Genomic DNA, 22,284 nt, shown 5'->3' with positions numbered 1-22,284 from the left:
AAAGTTACAGGAAAATTAAATATTGTTGCAGCATATGTATTAGTCCTTTACCCCACCTTGTAAATTTTGTGTTAATGATAATAATTAAATAAAAAGCAGATGGATAAATATTAGGTCTATGGTAAGAGTTGCCTTGGTGGCGGCCATGTTCAAATCAGCCATTTTGAATCAGACAAAAGTTTTAAACAAAACGCATAACAGTGACACCTTATTAATAGCAAATTTTACCATAAATCCAACGGTATAACCATTTTTGCTTTATCATTAACCAGCATTTGTTACGTCACCATTGTATTTCTGATTAACTTCTAGCCCAAGTCATCTATTGCATCACTCTATTCCCATTTAATTTTGTGCTGGTTAATGATAAAGCAAAAATGGTTATACCGTTGGATTTATGGTAAAATTTGCTATTAATAAGGTGTCACTGTTATGCGTTTTGTTTAAAACTTTTGTCTGATTCAAAATGGCGGATTTGAACATGGCCGCCACCAAGTCAACTCTTACCATAGACCTAATATTTATCCATCTGCTTTTTATTTAATTATCATCATTAACACAAAATTTGCAAGGTGAGGTAAGGGACTAATACATATGCTGCAACAACATTTAATTTCCCTGTAACTTTTTACCAATTGCGCGTAAATAAAAATTAACGTCACCATTGTTCTTCTGGTTAAATTAGCGCCTTAAATCATGTATCACATGACCCTATTCCTATTTTAAAAACTTAACCTTAATTCAAAATGGCGGATTTCAAGATGGCCGCCGTCAGGTATACCGTTACTATGTGACTTCCCTCTAGTCCTAATATGTACCCATATATTTGTTATTCACCTTTTGTCGTTACAAGAGGTCTTACAGGGCTTTTACCTCCAACTGTATGAAGACTATTCTGTACTTCCATGTGATGTTCTGGTAGCTGTATCTCCTAAACCCCTGGAGCTTCGCACCTACAATTTCACTGAAATACTGACCACATTTAGTACTACTTTCTCATATGTGTCTCAGTCAGCAACTCGATTCACCCAAACGTAAGGTTTACTTGTGAGTAATCCCTTAATCTTCACCTCATTAATAGACGATTCCAATTTTCATTTTCTGAATAGGAATTCACAACGTATGTTTCTGCATCAAAATAAAATTTTCACAATTAAAAGGAAAAACTTCTCACGACCCACCAATAGGTCGCGACCCACACTTTGAGAAACACGCGACAAGAATATGAGGAAAGTAGTGACTAAGACTGATCTGTTATTTTCCACTTACTCTGCAGTGATTCTTCATTTTGTCACACACTTTGTTACAAGGTTTCCTAGGTCACTTCTTGTCTCTTCGTATCCAGTTCGTTCCCCCTCCCCCTTTTTTCAATAAAGCCGTTTTCTTTCCCCGAGTTTTTACATCTCTATCATAGGCCAAAGATGACTACCCGATAATACGGATCCGGCAAAATAATTTCGCGAATCGGTGGTTGCAAACAACTGCTGTAGATTTGCAATTTTCTTCCTCTAATTGGGCTTAACCTAAGTATTAATACAGTGGCGCCTCTGAATTTATTTGATACGGGAGTTGCACAAGAACATAGTTAGTTGTATATATCACCTAAAATCTTGTAGTACTTCTTGCAGGGAGTTAAATAAAAATCAAAGTCACGCCATTAACACAATTGCTTTGTTTATGGATTTCAATGTATTTTGATTTAATAGTCACAATCATATACGTATGTAGCTTAATTAAGGATTTGTGTAGTGGAATATACCAGCTGCAGTGTATAAAATTTGTAGTGAATCTGTGCTGAAAAAGATAAACATCTTATTTTTTTTTTTTTTTTTTTTTTTTTGATTGGCAGCCAATTAATCCCTTTCCTATTTAGCTGCTGATAAGGCCTCCTTCACTTTATCAGCCACATCGTTTAGAAATTAAACTGTTCACTTGAAAAGGGGGAGGGAGAGAGGGAGAGAGAGAGAGAGAGAGAGAGAGAGAGAGAGAGAGAGAGAAACAGTTCCGCTCCACATCCCTTGATGGTCATTGAAGTTCTTCCATCTTCCATTACAAATGGAAGAGAAATAGGGCAAAGTAATATAAAAATACAAGTTCTTTGCAAGTGAAAATCTATAATAGAATAAATGATGGCAGCTTGTTCCTTCGAAGCGTGTTACTAGTGGATAATTTGGTGCTTGAACGAAACTTTGTTCCTTCCATTTTGTCCTCAGAAGAACAGAAACAAAATTTAATTATAATTTACTGTAACTGAAACTTAACCGTACTGAGTACCTATGCCAACTTCGTTCTTTAGCTCAGTGATTCCCAACCTGTGTGTCGTGACACAGTAGTGTATGACACCGCATAGGGTGTGATGCTAAATTTTAAAAGTTAAAAACTATGTACTAATCAAAGACTCAAGCGGCAGCAACATCGCTCAATATTGCATAGAATCAGTACTTTATACTGCAATACAACTTTATTAGTCCTTACACGATTATAATTCACATTAGCCCTCCCCGCTGGTCTAATGGTTAGTGTGAGTACCTTTGGTACACGTGGTCTCAGGTTCGTTTCCCGGTGAGAGCACAAAAATTCGCAACCATTCACTTTACTGATCCATCTCCTTAGCCTAAAGGCTATAATAATGGGACGTATAATATTTATAAAAATCATGTAAGTGTGTCGTCAATCAAGAAAGGTTGGGAATTAATGCTTTAGACCATTTAATTTAGATGACGAATTATTTTTCTTTTCTTTTCGAAATAAGCTGGAATATTAACAATACTTATTTCGTCTTCAATTCTAGTTCAACTTTATCTTTTGTTTTTTCAAAAGGAATTTGCTTTGTTTTTAAATGTAATACAGTGGGGCAACGATAACTCGAAGCTGAAGAGAATAGATAAAAATGCGAGATCAAGGTAGCCACAACAAAAATTCGAGATTCCGCGTTTTCTCATGAAAAGTGACTATACAGGGTGGGCCAAAAGTAGGTATACCGTACTGATCAGCTCATTGTATTTTATATCATTTTTTATTGTTATCCATCAGGTAGACTTAGTTTTTTTTTGTTATTTGTTCTTAATGTGTTTTTACTTATATCTTCAGCTCGGAAGCAAATAAACCCATAAACTGGATCAATGCAGGAGTGTATACCTACTTTTGGACCACCCTGTATATACAACCTCTATAATTCGAATTTTTATTCATTTTACCCCTAGAACTCGAAGTTGTGAAAGTTTCTTAAATTTAATAAGATGACTGGTAAAATAATATAGGGCTACTAGACATGAATAAGAATTACAATTACAATACACATTAGCAACAATGACAATTATGTAAAAGCATAGAGCTATAACTTCGAGTTGTTGAGATCACATCAAAAGAATTTCAAATTACAGAGGTAAACTTCGATTTGTAGAGGGTAGCAGATACGAAAGTTGAGGGGTACCGAGGGTTTTTTTTTTTTTTTTTTTAAATATGATCATGAAATCCTTAAAATTCGAGTTATCGAGGTTGTAATTTTTAAACATTCGACTTATAGAGGTTATTTTTAACATTGAGTATTACGGAGAGTTCAAGGAAAATGTGAAAAATAGAGTTATCAAGGAATTCGGGTTATCGAGGTTCAAGAAAGTAAATTTTAATCTTATATATAAAACAAAGTTTAATTTTCACTAAGTAATGAAAATTTAAATAGATTTCAAGAAAACAAAATCAGCAAAACTATTAAACTCTCGGTACATTGAAAAGAAAACAGAAAATGAATTCGTCATATAGATCAAAATGGAAAAAGTTGAATTTTGATTTTAACGTCACGTTCAGCAGCGAAGCTACATGAGACTTGGACCTACTGATTAACGTGGAATCCGAACCACATCAACTCCCGCCGGGAAATGAACCCGGGTCTTCCACACAAAAGGTACGTATGCTAACCGCTTAACCACGAAGGAGCTCTCAATGAAAAAAAGATGGCACTAGTATTCAGCATCGTTAATTGATGAAATGCAGCATGCTCTGATATTTAGCCATCATAGAAAAACCATGGTAAACATACTGTAGATCGGGTTGTCTCTTCCATGTATTGAACACACAACCTTGTGGTAAATTAAGAGATACCGCGACGACTCGTGAATCCTGAGTCCTACACCAATCATAGAATTGTTTTGCCTCACATTCGATGCATCGGAAGAATTCGGAAAGATTCGTGGAGCTACTTTTTGTACGCATACTTGAGGAAACGTAAAACAAAGCAAGTGGACCAACAATGTTGCCAAACTTAGATGTGGCGAACGAGTGACAAATAATAATAATAATAATAATAATAAAATAACCGAAAGAAGTGTAAAACACAAACACTAACAATTATTCCAATTAAACGATAACAATAATAGCAAAAATATAGAATAAAGACAACAAAACGAAACTTTTCGATAATATGATAACATTGTATCGTCAGATGTTCTCCGTTTAGCGCGAGAGACAATACTGGCAAAATTTCATGGATCGGGGCTGACGAACGGGACATACCCTCGCGTTCTATTGGCTGCTGAATTTGTAGAAGATCCAGATCAAGCTTCACGACTCCTCGCGATCACTTTGAGTACACAATTATTGTCCTTTCCTGTTGTGCATGTTATATCCACACCCACACCATAATACCTGAAATGACATTTTTGTTTCGAGATGAAATACGAACGCAGAATATACGTACATGTAGTCTAGTACAGCAGATATAGAATATGGAAAGTGACAATGTTCTATAGTCATTTTCACTAGATAAGAGTACATTTTACGCACATGAACTTCTTCATGTAAAAATATATAGCAATAGTGTTAATTTCTTTTTCGTTGTCAATTCTTATGAGCCTGAGCTCATGATTCACGACGATAATTAATGGGATTTAATTAACAGAACACACTCTCACGCAATCTTTATAAATTATGTTTTAATGCTCAGAAAACACTTAAGATACTAAGTAAGAACTCCCAGCGAAAAAAAAAATCGTACATAAAATCTAGATCTTAAATAATTTTAGAATGCATTTGTTCTCAGACAAAAAAAAAAAAAAAGTATCTAGTGGTTCGGTTCGGCAGAACTGCACACGAGACGAGATAAAACAAGATTTTCATGATGGGATAGAGAGATTTTTCAATGGAAAAAGATGCATTTTTGGAGACAAGTTATCACTTTCATGTTACATTTTAGAGCAGGCTTTCTTCCAGGAAATTTTATCTGGATAGGAGAAACAAGATCAAAATGTAACGGTGGGGGAGGGGGGAGTTGTACTGGGACACTATTTGCTAAAGAGCGTGCCGTACACTTGTAATTGCAATTACAGTTGCCTTAGTATTATTAGTGATGATATGAAATGTGAACGTGAAATAAAAGGAAGGATAGGAATGGCGAAAGAAGTCTAGCAGGAAGTAAAGTCTATTTTGTGGGATCTTGAAGAAAGAGTTGAAAAAGGACACACAAAATCTTTGTATTGTACTGTATAGATCAGAAACATGGACATTACGCAAAAATTATGAAAAACGACTGGAAGGTTACAAAATGCGGGTGTTGAGAAGAATGGAAAAAACTAGCTGGTTCGATCAAAAAATGAATGAGAAAGTGTTAGAAATGGTGGGGGAGAAAAGAACAAGTTTAGATATTACCGTAAGAATAGGAAGAGAAACAGGCTAGGACATTGGCTAAGAAGAAACTGTATCATGAGGGACGTGCTTGAGGGTATGATGGCAGGAAAGAGAGGGAGAGGGTGAAGGAGACTAATTAATGGACGACATAAAAACAGAGATAGCGTTCGTGAAGATAAGCGGAGTACCGTGGAGCATGGAAGCTTCACAGATGCTGCAAATAAGCTGCCAACAATGGCAGAATACCTAGATGATGATAGCTTTGAGTAGCAATTATCCCACTCCGGAGGGTACGTCTCTCCACAAACTGAAAGAAAAACGCGGTTTTTGAAACAAGATAACTTTCACAACTCTCGCCTCCTGGGCATCTCACTCGTAGTCTCGAATATGACAAGGAATGTTATATTCTAAACGATCAAATCATTTGTTTTGTTTTGAGTTTAGTGTCCCTTTTAGCAGAGAGGCTATATGAGACGTGAACCTACAGCTTAACGTGGAATCCGAACCTCATGAGCTCCCTAGGGAATCGAACCTACAAATTAAATTAGGATCGATCTGCAGAAGAGGGAAAAAGAAATATTGTCTGTTCAAAAACATGGGAGCTACTCTTTATCAGTCAAATTATCCTAGCCACAACATTAGCAAGGCATATGTCAGTTGTCAATCTTATTATTAATCTTGACCCTTGCTTATCGTGTTTTGAACAGGAATTTCATTCTCAATGCACTAATACAGCTGCACTTTTCTTCCCTCTGCCTACAACTGCTGTATTGCAAAAGAAAGGGCGTAGTAATCCTTCCTTTAATTCTGCAATTCTACGAAATACGATAGCTTCTATGTTTCTTAAGAAAAGAGGCTATATGAGACAATGCCTGCAGTTACAATTTAACAGAAAGAAAGAAAGCGGGGAAAATCTAATGCAATGCAGTTCGTGTCCTTACGTCTACTTGCGGTCTCATGCAGTTCAATTGTTAGTGTGTAATTCGGGCTTCGATCCCCGATGCAGAGATCAATACATTATTTTCAGTGTTGATAAAGTATCGTGAGCCCCTTCAATAAAGAGAGACACTGAATTCCGATGTACGAGTAGAAAACCAGAAACAACAGTGATGGTTCCGAATCCGACTACAAGTGTCAGCTGAAATTAAAGATTTTGATTCTGTATATATTCCAAGAGCCCAAACGACATTTCCAATAATGATGTGGAAGATGGTTTCACGTAACAAACAAATATATAAATAAATATTATGCCATATACTTTTAAATAATTCACAAACCGTTGAGTGTCATAGCAGGAAATTTACTTTTGAATGTGGCTGCTATGTGTATTAGGTAGTAATGTTTAAGATAGATACACCCTTCCCTGCCCCGACATACAAAGAAAAAGAAAATTGTATGGTTTCTATGTTTATTGCAATTTTAATCATATATTTACAGGCACAGGTATCTCGAAGATGCAATTTTTTAGGAGCATGATGTACTGGCAATTATTTCCAATTTTGTGGATATTCGCTCGGTTCATTTATTAATATTCTTAGATATGATTTATCCAACACGAATGTAATAATCAAACACGTAATATGAAGAACAATCAAAGACAAAAGACAACACGCAAAGAAATACCTTGGAACAACAACATTTGTGCTTAAGAGTCTTCATCCCGGCGAAATTAAAATACCGCTAATTTTACAGTAATTATCTGATATCTTCAAATAGATAAAAGATAATTGAAATATGGAACAAGAGCGACCTAGACAATATTATTTTGCGTGAGGTACCGTTATCACAAGTCACCTAGTGGCTTTCCGTTTTCAGCTGTTTAGAAACGCGAAAATAAATGCCGATTTTCAAAATGGCTCGAAATCGAAAGCAGATCAGTGAGTCGTGATAACGGTTTCTCATGTACAATAATATTGTCTAGTGCGCTCTTGTTCCACATTTCGATTATCTTTTATCTATTTGAAGATATCACATAATTACTGTAAAATTAGCGGTATTTTAATTTCGCCGGGATGAAGACTCTTAACACAGGATACAAAACAGATTCTTATTCCCGTATAAATCAGTGACTTAGTTTCGACTCTAATCTTCAGTTAGATGTGAATCAGCACATTCCACAAAATTAGAAACTCCGTAACCTTTGAGAAACAAATGAAATGTAAAAAAAAAGATAAGCTAAAAACAAAAGAAGAAAAGCAAAGATCTTGACCATTTAGCAATGAGAAAGGCATCAATTCACTTTGAACAACACAGAAGCCAAGAAAATGGGTCATCCATCTGTCCATCAAGTGGATCGTATCGTATGCTGTTTCTGGCCGCTGTAGGATCTCAGCTTGACTGGTGCCCTTTGGTGTCAGCACTTTTTCTTTGTTCTCAACTTCAACAGACAATGTAGCTACTTTTTAGAAGAGAAAGAAAAATCTGACCCGGTTTCCAAACTCTCTGGGTGAACGGAAAGGGTGTGACTGAGAATGAATTCGAATGCTAAGTATGTTCTGTACTACACATCACACTAAACACACCCTAGTTTAGTTTCTTTTCATACGAGTGCCAAACAGTCTGCTACGCATAGAAAATAAAAAGATTCAGTGGCATTCGCAGAATTTTATCAGGGAGGGTTAAACTTTGAGATTCTTTCCATTTCAGGTGTTTCTATACATGCCTTAATCTTAGTATGTATAATGTCCTTTTGGCAGGACTTAACGTCCTAGAAGTCCTACCATGTTTATCTATAAATTAGAGTACTTTGTATACGTCCAGCAGGACAAAAAGTTTTCCTGGTGGAAAGAACATGAACACTAGTTTTAGCGCAAAAAAGAATCATGCTGGTACGACTGTTCGTTTAATAATGGTGGTATATTTTCTAAAGATGATCGTGTATACGTTTATGCTCCTTTTTTGATCCACCAAACACCAATCGTGTGTGGAGTAGAGTGAATTTTGGTGATAACTGGGAAACACTAAACCTAATCTTATATTGTTTATTGTATATTTTAAAATGCATACTGCCTGCTGGAAGGTTTCCGTCCTTCCGGAAGGACAAACTCTCATTCTTTCCATTGAGAAGGTGTGTCTTGCCGGTAGAACGGTGGCTCTTGTACAGAAATCCTTCCGGAAGACCCTTCCGGTAGGACAGAGGTTTGTACGTTCTATCATTAATATGGTAAATGCTTATTTTTACAGTATATCTTGCTCAAAGTGAGGCGATGAAGTCCGTTGTTTTGGAGTTTAACTCTCTTTTAGCGACAAGGTGATAGGAGACATGGGCCTACAGCTTAACGTGGAGATCTCACCGGGAATCGAACCTGGTTCTCTCTCATTAAAGGTGCTTAAGCTAACCATATAACCACGATGCAGCTCTCAAAGAGGATGTTAAAATCCGAACCCTCTGTGTATGGTACTGAAAGTATCTTAGCGAAATACTACTTTTAAATTTTAAACGCGAAATTCAATTACTGTTTCATCGTAAGAAATCATTGGATATTTTCTAACATCAAAGTCTAAACTCTAGTGTTATAGATCATGAAGAGGTGTAGCGACCAGACGATTGTATGTTAAACTCTGTTGCTTCTTTTTGGTTTTCTACGTCTTAGTTCCCTGTCTCTTAATGCAAGTTGCCCTCTAAATATTTCACGACACATCGTTAATAACGAAAATTCTGAGACTTCATGACTTCTAACCGAGGATGACATCCACTAACAACTCGACTGCGGTGAATAAAATCCTCATACTCTCAAAGTATGACGTGATTTAGTACATTCATTTCTTACGTAAAACTGTTAATGTTTCAAGATGTCTCTCATTGTTGAGAAATAGTCTTAAAACCAATTTTGACACCGTTCATTTAGATGGAAGCAACAAAGGGAAAGAAAGTGGGATTAGAAAATTAACCCGAGTTTATATTTAAAGGCATCATTTCGACATTCGTCTGGTGGAGCTGAGAAAAACGAATTGGACAAACCTTAGACATTATGAATATCCGTAGCTTTTGTCACTGAAACTTTCAGACTTCAAAGAAAAAACGCTATCTACTTCCCTACTCCCGACTGGTTTTCTCAAACGTCTACATAAGATGATTTTTTTTTTTTTTTTAAATTTTATCGGGAAGCCTAGAAACAACTACCACGAGTAGTTTTCAAATAAGTATGGCCTAAATAAATAACAGCGTCCACTAAATATGCACAACATTGTCATCATCATCGTAAGTACTTTATCACTTGAAAATTCCACTGTATTTCTGGAGCTGAAAGGTAAACCATGTCAAGTCACTTTTTGGCCGAAATTGAGTTACGGTATCAAATTTTTTCTTACTTACATTAGTACGGGGGACACTAGGATATTTTTGAGATGTGGACAACTGGAACGCAGGAAATGAAAGATTTTTCCGTCAATAAACAATCGACGCAATTCAACAAAATATTGTATTGCAAACACTTTTTCGCTTCTTCTGTGAAATTAATATTTTATGACTTATACTACTTTACGTCTCAGCTCCAGATTTAAGGATATACACCTAATGATCCCATCAAATCTTCTGCCACCCACCAGATTCAAACTAAAAAAAAACTATTTGTGAAAAGGCTGTTAGATATAAAAGATAATTAAAAAAAAAATAAACTCTGCCAAAAATAATAAAGAGAATCCTGCGAAAACACATTTATGATTGAATGGGTTTGCGCTTATAATAAGGATTACAAATATCTTTTTAATGTTTTCGCCTGGATGTTTATACAACCCCTAACGCTTTAAGTATTTTGAGGGTTGCATATTAGCGTTACGCGAACCGTACAACTATGAATGGCTGGGATGTGGACATTCGTCGTTAAAGTCACCGTTACTCGTGAAGATGTTAACGGGTTGACTCTATTAACGAACTCAGTCGAGATTTCCGCTCTAGCTGTCTCGTGCTTAAATAAATTTGCTTTCATTCAAGAATTATCGTGTGGTGTAACGGACGAACGTAGCGCTAACATAATCTTAGTAACGGACCTATACCTATTCGAGTTTTACTATGCGGTTTGCCCTGTATGAGTCATAACTGCACGAGAAACTGAGAACTGCACAATTTATACAGGTTTTCACGCAGTTATTTGCGCTGAGCGTGTGCCTTTCGTGAACGATTTCCCGATTCGATTACTTAAGGAACAGCATCGAGGATCGAACGCATTGCATTGATTCAGATCACACTTTAAAATGAGTAACCGTACTACTCACAAGGGACTAGTCTAGTGTTACCCGCGAGACGATAAACTGTGCAGTTAACTGAGATAAACGTACAGTTCTCTCCGTTGGCATCCTGCTTTTGTGATGATGGCATCTAGTAAAGGTGTTCATTCGTTGCCAATCTGATAAGTTAAAGTTTTTACTGTGCCGAAATGTTTTATTATTAATTTATGTATTGTTTAAAGAATTTAAACATTATGTCTATTTTTGTATACTAATAGTACCATACTACTATTACTTATAAACAGAAAGGATTTTACAACATTCAACAATTTTCAACTGAAACTGAATTAATTTATACTTTTTTCCTTGGTATCACTGACAACAAAATCAAGATAGACACCCAGGCCGGTAGCCGGCGCAAAAATGTAGGGGGGCGGTGGAAGTTAGGGGACCGACTCAACCATATTATAGTTCATTTGCAAAACTACCGTGAAAATTTAAGGGGGAGCGAGCAGCAAAAATTTAGGGGGCGGCGGCTCCCTCTAGACCCCTCATGGATACGGGCCTGTAGACACGATAATAATAATAATAATAATAATAATAATAATAATAATAATAATAATAATAATAATAATAATAATAATGTGCATTTTTAAAATATTCTGTAACGAGGAAGATGAAACATCCAAAGTCAAAAAATGTTTTCTATTGCTATATAAAATTCACGTACCTTTATGAACGTCGGCCCTTTTTTTACAGTTTCGCGGGGAAGGGGGAGGCATGCTTCCTTGGTTACGCTGCTGTTCTTCGAGAACCGAAAAATTTACGAGACGATGGCGATTTAAAAAAAAAAACTTTATTTCTCGTTTTGTCTCGTCTTGTAGACACTACAAAGGACACAAATTCTAATCAATCAATCCTTGCAGCTATAACTGGTGACGTCACTGATTACAAAACTATATTTTACTTATGATTTATTCAATATTGCGAATTCGCATATCTTCAATATCGCACACAAGTTCATCACGAGAGCGCTACGACTCCTGGTAATTAAACACATCTTTTGAACCTGTCCGACATTTTGTTTCTGTCGGCAAGAACCATCAGATGTTCACCATGTACTAACATGTGTTCTTTACAGAATACAGATTCAAGCGGACGAACATGTAAAAGATGGACTCTATAAAAGCACTAAACGATGTTCCGTTAGGATTTGTATAAAAATAAAGAGTTATGGAATTATTTCAACCGTATTATGCAGTAGATATTGTTTGCGAAAGTCATCTTTAGCAGCTCTTTGATATAACGGTTGTGCATAGTATTAATGTCTAATGCTAACAGAGAATATAATACAATTTCATTCTTCAAGTCACGAAAATTTCACCATGTTGTGTAGGTTTCGGTATGGAAATGTATTAACAAACTCAGAAGATGCCTATGCCTGCATGACTGTAATTTTTTTTATATATATCCATAACGCACAGAACAGTTGTTGAAGAGGAAGCTGCCTTTCAAGAGGCAGTAAACATAGAAAGTCTTTTGCTTATAAAAACAAGAGCACCGCAATTGTCCGCTATGTGAAGACGCTTTCTTCCGCTTGTTTTAGATTCAATCTATACGGTACACAATATACGTGCCCGAGACAATTTGTTCAAATAAGCTTGTTAAGGACGTGACGAACTTCCGGTAGCTGAATAATGCATCTACCAAGGTTTTTTCCTTATGTTTTTAACGTTGAGTAAAACAAAAAGTGTACCTAAACTTTAAAGAAAATAATACCATAATAATAAAAGATTTCTCACTGCTACTGGTACTCAGGAATTTCCTATTTTTCAATGGCTCTTTGTTGGTTGGACAATAACCAAAATTCTGTGACTACAACGGGGACCGAAACCAGGGTCGTATAGTATTATGGTACATGCCATAAATGAAATGAAATCTTTAAATTTTACGTCCCACGTATATGCTGGCTAGTTTAGGGTCTAAACGAGACGGTGATGATGAAATATGAATGAAATGGTGGAATGAAGAAAGTGGGAGAACACCGAGAAAACCCACGCACACGGTGTTTGTCCACCACAAAACTCACTTGGTGCGAGTTGCGATCAAAGCAAGAACCCCATGCATCAGATGTAAACGTTTTACCACTGAGACACCACGGCCCCTGCATGCCCTAAATATTGATATACAAGGAAACACTGTTAAACAAGACAAGACGAAGTACACCCAGTTTTCCAACAAAAGACTGACAGAATACTCATATTTTTGCCAGACACTTTCCTTGCATGTTTTATTGAATAGGTCTACATATATAAAACGAATCTACATAATTGGATATGGAATGAATTGTATTATTTATTAATTAACAACCTTGCATTGTCCCCCTCAACGCATAATTGAATATACTTTACAGTACATTGCTTATTTATATATTACCTCGATATATAGATGGTAACATTCTTACATATTTTATAGAGTACATGCTTGACTATGTTCTGAATTATATTGCTTATTTATATATTATTTATCATATTAAAAGGTTTCAAATACATTCATCTTAACAACATTAACCAAAGAAAAAGAAAATTTAGAAACGATAATTGGGCAGGGCTTATATGTATATTAAAGGTACACTCATGTCCAAAATTAGTGTCGCATGTCTATAAATATGTTGTTGTAGGAATATAATTTGATAACGAATTCGCCCGGTATTTCTTATAATGTTAGTATGTGCCTTATAATCGGAAAAAGACATGTATGTGGCAAATTTCATGTCAAAAGAGCAGTAAATAAGAACAATAAAACGAAAATAAAACTTTCTTGTTCATTTAGCAACATTTTATTTTACTCATTCTAATTTTCGTATTTATAATTCTTTTCCTATGAAATTTACCACAAATATACATTTCCCGATTATACACATAGTATCAGTATTAAAAGTACCCTGCAAAATTATTGTCAAATTATATTCTTACAAGAAGACAGTTATAGATATGCGACAATCATTTTGGACATGAGTGTACAATGCAACTATTCGCCTAGTGGGACTAAAATTACAGAGAAAAGTCAGGATTGTCCGACCCAGGACTTCCCGAATGCAAGTGAATGCTAACGAGAGGACACCTACGACTCCGGGGGGGGGGGGGAGAATGAAATACTAAAAATTGAACATACCGTTGAAGAATGTTCCAGTGAATTAAAGTCAGGTTAAAATACTGTAAAAATCGTTAGATAAGGGACTTCTAATTTATCTACTTAATTTAGACACCTATTTGTGGAATCATGTCTATGACTTCTATAGTTAGTTATTCGTTTTAACCTTTCGGCGGGCGGGATGTAGCATCATTGTTTTGAAATTTTCACCAAAAACCTTCGACGGAGACAGATTTTTTTTTTTAAAAAACCTTCGACGGAGAATCATAATATTCCTACCTAACTTCTGTTATAATTAGTTTTACAAAGACACAAGTATTTCGCATTTAAGATGTTTCATTACATGCCGCATACTGTACGGAGCTGTTCCAGTCAGGTAACTCAAAAAGGCGCGCCTGCGGAACATTTCACACAGAACGAAGGGTAGAAAATTCAGGTTTTACTGTATTAATTTTGAAAAATCGAAACGAAGGGGAAAATGAATAACGATACTATCGACGCAAACTTCCACATTAGTTATCAACCAACCAGAAGAACATGCAAATGAAGGAATTTTTTGATAATTGTAATGCAAATATTGTTTTATAGTTCAACACACTTGACGAAGGCAACTATGGTTCATTGATGACATGCATGACGACATACGTACACGCACAAAAGAAAACGTGAATTGACACGCTAAACGAAGCTAAATAGAAAACAAAGGCTAAGGCATTTCCGGTCCCAAAAACTATTCTATTCAGAGCTGCCGTTACACAACCTAAGCACAAATGACCCCGAAGGGATTCTTTTTACATTGATCAACTACCAACAGATTTAGAAGCTGTCAAACGAAGTGCGAATATGAGATAAAAGCAAGGATAGGAATAACGAAAGAAGTCTTTATTTATTTATTTATTTACAAACATAATTCCAGATACAGATGAACGCCAGTTTATATTAGAATATCTAACAAATCCAAGAGATGATAACATAATGGAATAATAATAATAATCCTTAAGGAAGAAGAAAAAAAACTATTTCATGGGACCTTGAATAAAGAGTTGAGAAAATGCTTCGTATGGAGTATTGTGCTGTATAGGGATCGACATTAGGCCAAAATAATTAAAAACGACTGGAAGCTTTCGAAATGTGGGTGTGGAAAAGAATCGAGACAATTAGCTGGGTCGAGCAGAAGACGACTGAAAGGGTGTTAGAAATTGTGGAGGAGAAAAGATCAATTTTAGATATTATTAAGAAGAGAAAGAAAAACTGGCTAGGACATTGGCTAAGAAGGAATTGTATCATGAGGGACGTGTTAGAGGGTATGGTGGCAGGAAAGAGAGGGAGGAGGCGAAGGAGAGACTACAATTAATGGATGATATTAAAACAAAAAGATCATACGTGAAGACGAAGAGGTTAGCGGAAGACCGTGGAGCATGAAAGCTTCTCAGCTGCGAAAATGATCTGCCAATAATGGTAGAATACCTATGATAGTGATGATGATGGAGTCAAACTTCGATTTAGAATGTACGTCAACGTCTCTCATGAGCTTTAAAAAATATATATTTCAAGGTTGCAAAAGAACATTTCGCTAATTTTCAGAGGAGGTTCTTCTCAATATCAATTACCAGGTATTTCCAGGGATTTTTTCTTCAATTATCGATGTATTACTTACTGTTAATGATGTTTCAGGTAATTAAACACGAGTAGTTAAGCTGTTAATGTATCCAGCGATTTTTAATTATTTAAACTGGCGTTTCAAAGGCAACTTACTGCCTTTATCAGAATTACGACGATAAAACTAGTGTTGCCCATGAGACGAGATAGGTTTATTTCTCGTCTCGTAAATTTTCTGTAAATCTCGTCTCGTCTCAATTCTCACAGAACTATTTTTCACCTCGCCTCAATTCTCGACAAATTGTTTATCATCTGGTCTCGTTTCGTAAACATATGTGCAAAATTTATTACCTTAATGTAATTTAGAAGTTATATGAATCCTTCTGGGTTCCCGAGAAATCCACGAAGAGTGTGATATAATAACATTTAAACTATATTTATTAATGGAGTATATTATGTAATAACTTGCGTATCTTTAACATTTCATAAATGTTTCTCATTATAATCGTACAATCAGTATCACGAATTACGTATGAATCAAGATTTTGGTGAACTAATCTTGCCAACGAGACGTGAAAATGTCCTGTCTTGTCTTGTCTCGTCTCGTCTCGTCTCGTTTTCAACCACTTTTTGTCAAAGTGAGCTCCTAATGTTTCCACATGTATTGTAGGCGGAAAAATCTGTGCGCACCTATAGTTTATATATATATATGAAGGTTAGACTAATGAATTTAATACGGTATTCTGCAATGAAATTCATTGCAAACACTGACCCAAGCTATATGACAGTTAAAAGGCCTTACACGTTCGAGTGAAACTATCGGGTTACTGTCACAAAATATTTCCAACTAAATGCATCAACATAATTAGTCTGTTGATGACCGGAAACCATATCACGGCAAAAGTGTAGTTTCGAATCAAATATTACGCTAAACTTTCTGCCCTGCAACTTCGACTTCCATGAACTCTTCTGAATCTTAGTATTCCGTAGAGATGAGTTGCATTAGTACGACTTCTTGTATTCGATGATTCAATGAATAAAGCTTGTGTTTTAGTGCTATGGATCTTGAGTTTTCATAGATTACATCACGTAGACAATAAATCTATCGCTCGTTATATGTTAGTATTGATTGCTTGAATCAAAATTCCTCACAGGATTATAAAAGAGTATCATCCACAAACATAGAAGTCAAGATGCGAAGAGGCATCGCTTGTGTTTCAAATATATTATGTATGGAGACATAGCATCGAAATAAAAGTGAACTTTGGAGAACTTCTTGCAGTTATGAAAGCGGGTAGGATAGATTGTCATTAATAGATACATCCATTTCCGTTATGAAGAAGGTAGTGTGTAAGGCGACTGGGGCCATGTAACCGTAACTCTTTCAGGCAGAGACTAGGGTTCTATTCCAAGAATATTCGAATGTTATAGGAGCGCTGGACTGTGTTGCAGTCGAGAGAGAGAGAGAGAGAGAGAGAGAGAGAGAGAGAGAGAGAGAGAGAGAGAGAGAGAGAGAGAGAGAGAGAGAGAGAGAGAAAGAGAGAAATTGTTTTCAAACTCGACCAGGTAAAGTAAGAACTTCATGGTTGGAATTAAGAGTTTTCACTCAACCCTCGTATATTCTAGTTATAAATATATAAAAAGTAAATATAAAGAAACATTCTTAACCTTTAAAATTCCTTTTGTATCATTGAACTTTTAGAAATAACTTTCCCTTTCAGCAAATTAAAGATCTTAATTTTCTTTGACAAGGGAAATTTCACTTTATCTTGATAGTAATGAATGAGATGAATAATTCTGCCTCTTATCTGGGTGGTGCTGTATCTACAGAGGTCAATATGCTATCAACAAAAGTATGTAACTATATTCGTCATTAACGGTGAATCTCTTGCCCACAAGTTGTTTGCAAAATTACCATACTTACTAGAAATTATACGTACAACGAAATACCGTTAATAGAATCACCCTGTTACGGATCACATACTTTTTCATATATATAGTTATAATTATTTAAACGAAAGAAGAGGAAAAATATATACTATAGAAAGTAGTGACATTTCAGTGCTTTCTTATAATTCAAATCGTAATAATCTGTGAAAGCATTAATTACTCCTTCCACCTGGTGCTGTGCATATGTCCATTACAAACACATCAGAACACAGGGATTTTATGGGTGCTTTTTTGTTTAAGAAAACTGACGTGAACGTGTGTTTATAATATATATATATATATATATATTCTTCAATTCATATGCAAGAGTCATCTTTGCACGGTTGTTACGTTACTTAATTACACACAATCCATTTATATAGCGCTTTCAAGTGGAGATTAAAACAGACACACGCCACTTCTCTCACGCATATTATGGTGCGTGACGCGTTGTGCAACTGAGTCAAACGACAAAATACTATAACATTTCGTTTGTGTTTGTTGTTTTAACAGACTCAAAAATATTACTCCTTTGTTTTTCAGACTAACTAGCAATAAGATCTACTTCAAGAGATGTTTATAAATGCTATCGTAAAAAGTAATTTGTGATTGTATCAGTTGTTGGTTAGATTGAAATAAAATACCTTGTTTTACATCCCGTGTGTATATAATATATTTAAAAATTTTATTGATGTGCTGATAAAGCAAAAGGGAGCTGAAATGTGTTCATAAAGCTAAATTTACAACCAAAAATTTGGTTGGTTGCCTTAGAGTTCAGTGTCCCTTTCAGTAGCGAGGTTACAGCAGGGTGTCTACTAAAATTCCAAAATGAAATTTCGTGACTTTTTCGTGACCTTTTCTTTACCAAATCATAAAATTTCCTAACATTTTCAAGAGCGAATTTGGGTGAGAATTAGGCCGAATTTTCATGCATGCGAAAGAAGCGTGCTTTGCTTGCGATTTGGTAGCGTCTAAACCCGACCATAGACATTTTTGGTGGTGAATTTTGACGTTATATAGAACAAAAGTTACTCCAATCTGTACTTACATTTGTACAGTTAAAAAAATCGTGACCCCAAAGCTAAATTTCGTGACTTTTTCGTGACTTTCATGACCGTTTTCCGATTTCGTGACTTTTTCGTGACTTTCGTGACCAATAGACACCCTGTACAAGAGTCATGAAGCCAGGGGCACACCAACGGGGGTGGTCCACCGGCCCCTCAAACTTCGTAACGAGACAGACATTTGTACATTTTCTTAAGAAAATTATGTTGCTCCAGAAGAGAAATGATTGATGTACACTCATGTCCAAAATGACTGTCGCATAACTGTCTTCTTGTAAGAATATAATATAATAATGATTTTGCAGGGTACTTTTAATACTGATACTAAGTGTATAATCGGGAAATGTATATTTGTAGTAAATTTCATAGGAAAAGAATTATAAATACGAAAATTAGAATGAGTAAAACAAAATGTTCTTAAATGGACAAGAACGTTTTATTTTCGTTTCATTGTTCTTATTTAATGCTTTTTTGACATGAAATTTGCCACATACATGTCTTTGCCGATTATACACATACTAACTAAGAAATATCGGGCGAATTCGTTATCAAATTATATTCCTACAACAACATATTTATAGACATGCGACAATAATTTTGGACATGAGTGAACCTTAAAAATTTGATCTTACCTTACATCCGCACTTTTTCTTTTGTTATAAATACAACTACTATTGGTCGACTCCGCAAACTTCGGACACCCTCAACATAAATTTGTGGGTGTGCGCCTACGTGGAGCTATAGTTTGACATTAGTTTCGAACCATACATTCTGCAGGGAATATAAAACAAGTCTCCCTAAGAAAAAAAAAGTGTTTTTTGCTCACTATACATAGATAGGCTGTTCGCAAAAAACACCGAAAAACTATTGAAAATAATTCCTCCATGAAAACACACACAAAAGACCCAATATGGATACTATTTTTGTCCACGAGACGAGACAGAATTTTCGTGGCTATATACGATACGAGACAGGATTCTTTAAATTGATACATATATACACCTTTCGAGACGAGAAAGCTCTTTCACTTCATCTTTTCGAGACGAGACAGCCCCAAATCCAGTCTTGTGGGCAACGATAGTGATTAGTGATTACGCAAATGTTCCATTTCGGATTTATATTCAACCAAAACTTTATCGAAACGATAAATAACAGAAGATAAAGAAAAATGCATAATTCGATAACGAAGTATCGGATCAACATCAGGTAGGAATAATTAAGTAATTATTTAGAGCAATAGATTCCATCTATCGATACACCAGTAGATATGAACCAGGAATAGTGATCTAGTTAGTATAGAAACATAGAAACTGTCTAAACCCCTGAGCCCTGACGTCTTACAGGTATAAGTAATGTCCACCAAAGTCTTTAAATTTCTCGAGTCATCTTAATTTTAGTCTCGAAAACGAACCGACAATTGTCATGTTTCTCCACTCATGCAGAACAAATTCGTCTCGATTCATTTTCAAGATGAGGTATATATATATATATATATATATATATATATATATATATATATATATATATATATATATATATATTAGTTGTAAGGCATTGAAAAATAAATTATATATTTGTAATATATGATATAAAATACTTTTTACTAGTTCTACGGTTCCTGAACTGCTGTAAATAGACATTATGAATAATTCTGTTCAAGGTATTGCAAGTTATTAGTACTTTCAACTTTGGGGGGTCGTTTCATTCAGTTTGGTTTTTAACCATACCAATTTTCTCCTTATGGGAGGCTTTACTACACATGACCCATCCATCTATTCAAAGGTCATCTATTTAACTCTTGAACACGTATGAGATTTCTCCTACCATAATTTTGTAAAGCGGAAGTGTTTACATTTTTAAAAGGTTATATATATATATAAAAGAAAAGAATCGTGACGAACGAAAAATGCCAGTCATTGACACACCTCAGCGGAACTTCAAGCACCAAAACATCTCTTTTCCTTTTGACTATCGTCTTCATTTCAGTCTTTATTTATTACTATTTTTGAACAATGAACAAACGTACCGAAACGACAGGCTATTCGGAACAAGAGGTTCAATAACTTCTAAAAATAACAAACTCGTTTTGAAATTTGGATAAATAAAAATCTGACTAAAGCAAAGCAAAAGAAAGACAAATATATTAATAGTCTTGCGTTACAGTTTTAGTAATTCTATTAAGATAATAAGCAAGGTTATTACTAGGAATACGATTTTTTTCATGAGCACTTTTTTAAGAGTAAAAACGAACACTCAAGAAAGTACCCGAGGTACCAACGTTTCTTCCAGTGGGAAGTACACGTAATTTTCCAGATCCTTTTCCTCTTCTTTTGGTTCTACTTTTTTTAAAATCCAAATTTCTCGGTTATCGAGGATTGAATGTACAGTAGAACCTCTCTCGTCCACCCTCGGCTGGTCCGTCACTCCGGTTCGAGCCGAATTTGTCCGGACTCGTCGGTGACTTAACAAGGCCCATTGTCGTTTACTGCTGTCGCGGCATTGTTGTTTACTTACTGTTACCGCATATCTGCTTTAATGCATCATCATTTCCTGTATCATTTCTTTTGTTGTGCGAGTTGTCTGTACTGTACTTCACAGTTTTTCTTGCTTGTTTGTTTTTAATGTAGAGAATAATAGTTATTTTTGAGTTCAGAGATTGTTTACTGTAAATCCGTATTTTTTCTCTATTTTCTGATAATCTGACCTTTTTTGCGTTCCAACCATTCCCCCAGTTCCAAACGTAGAGGGGTTCTACTGTACTATTACCTTGTGCAAGAATTTTGACAAGATCAAACAGTTTGTGTTTTCTCGGGATCCAAACGACGTAGAGGCAATTTCCAAGGCGCAGTACTTAGCCACAGAGGATGCATGATTGGTGTTTTTCCACACATGTTCTTTGGGGGTAAATTGCCCCCCCCCCATAGGAAACCAAAATAATACCTCTATAACATAATAATAAATAGAATAGTACCAGCTGTGCCCCCTGGAATACTGTGTTCCCCCGGAACATTTTTTTCTCAAGGAAATACTCTTCATGATTGGTAGACGGGAAGAACTATTGAGTTGATGCAATTAGAATATCCTACGAACGTGTATCACTTCCGAAGGGGAAAAAAATGAACATCACACCTGATATTGCTTAGCATCTGGTGACTGATTATCCTGAATGAGTTCTAAGCCCTGGTCGGTTTTCTTTCATTTAATATTATTATTATTATTATTATTATTATTATTATTATTATTATTATTATTATTATTAAAGACATTTTGTCACCATTCGCTAGTTTTCCCCAAGCTGCGAAACTCCATGCATGGCATTGCTGTACGCAAAATTTCGTAAAGGAAGGGACGAGAGCTCAAGCACTCTTTGTCTCTTTCGCTTTCTCCTCCCTTTTCCTTCCACCATATATTTCATCACGCTCCCGGGATTGGTTGCCAGATCTAATGGTTTTCCCGTAATTTTCACGTTTTTGTGGCACGTTCTACTACATGAAGCCATATATGAACTTCGCATATCGCATTTTATATATATATATATATATATATATATATATATATATATATATATATATATATTTCTTAAAATCTAGGAACCCTATCTTTAGAATACAGTACCTTGTCGTACAATAAATAATGTTATTACGACATACAAAGAGCAAACAGAATATATACGCATTACTGTACGTAGAACAAAAGAACACAACATGCAAGGATACTTTTTTTTTTTATGACTGTTAGATGTCAAAAAGGG

General features: G+C 35.4%; 1 protein-coding gene across 1 annotated transcript in view; it reads right to left on the bottom strand.

The window, feature by feature from the left end:
- The window catches only part of T48 (FU domain-containing protein T48), a 98,159-nt gene that overhangs the window by 52,008 nt on the left and 23,867 nt on the right, over positions 1-22,284 (bottom strand). The window lies entirely within an intron of this gene.

Source organism: Thermobia domestica, chromosome 11, assembly GCF_964235325.1.
Source record: "Thermobia domestica chromosome 11, izTheDome1.hap1.1, whole genome shotgun sequence".
NCBI classification, from domain to species: domain Eukaryota; kingdom Metazoa; phylum Arthropoda; class Insecta; order Zygentoma; family Lepismatidae; genus Thermobia; species Thermobia domestica.
The sequence above is the reverse complement of the archived record's forward strand: the minus strand, read 5'-3'. Positions and strand labels throughout refer to the sequence as shown.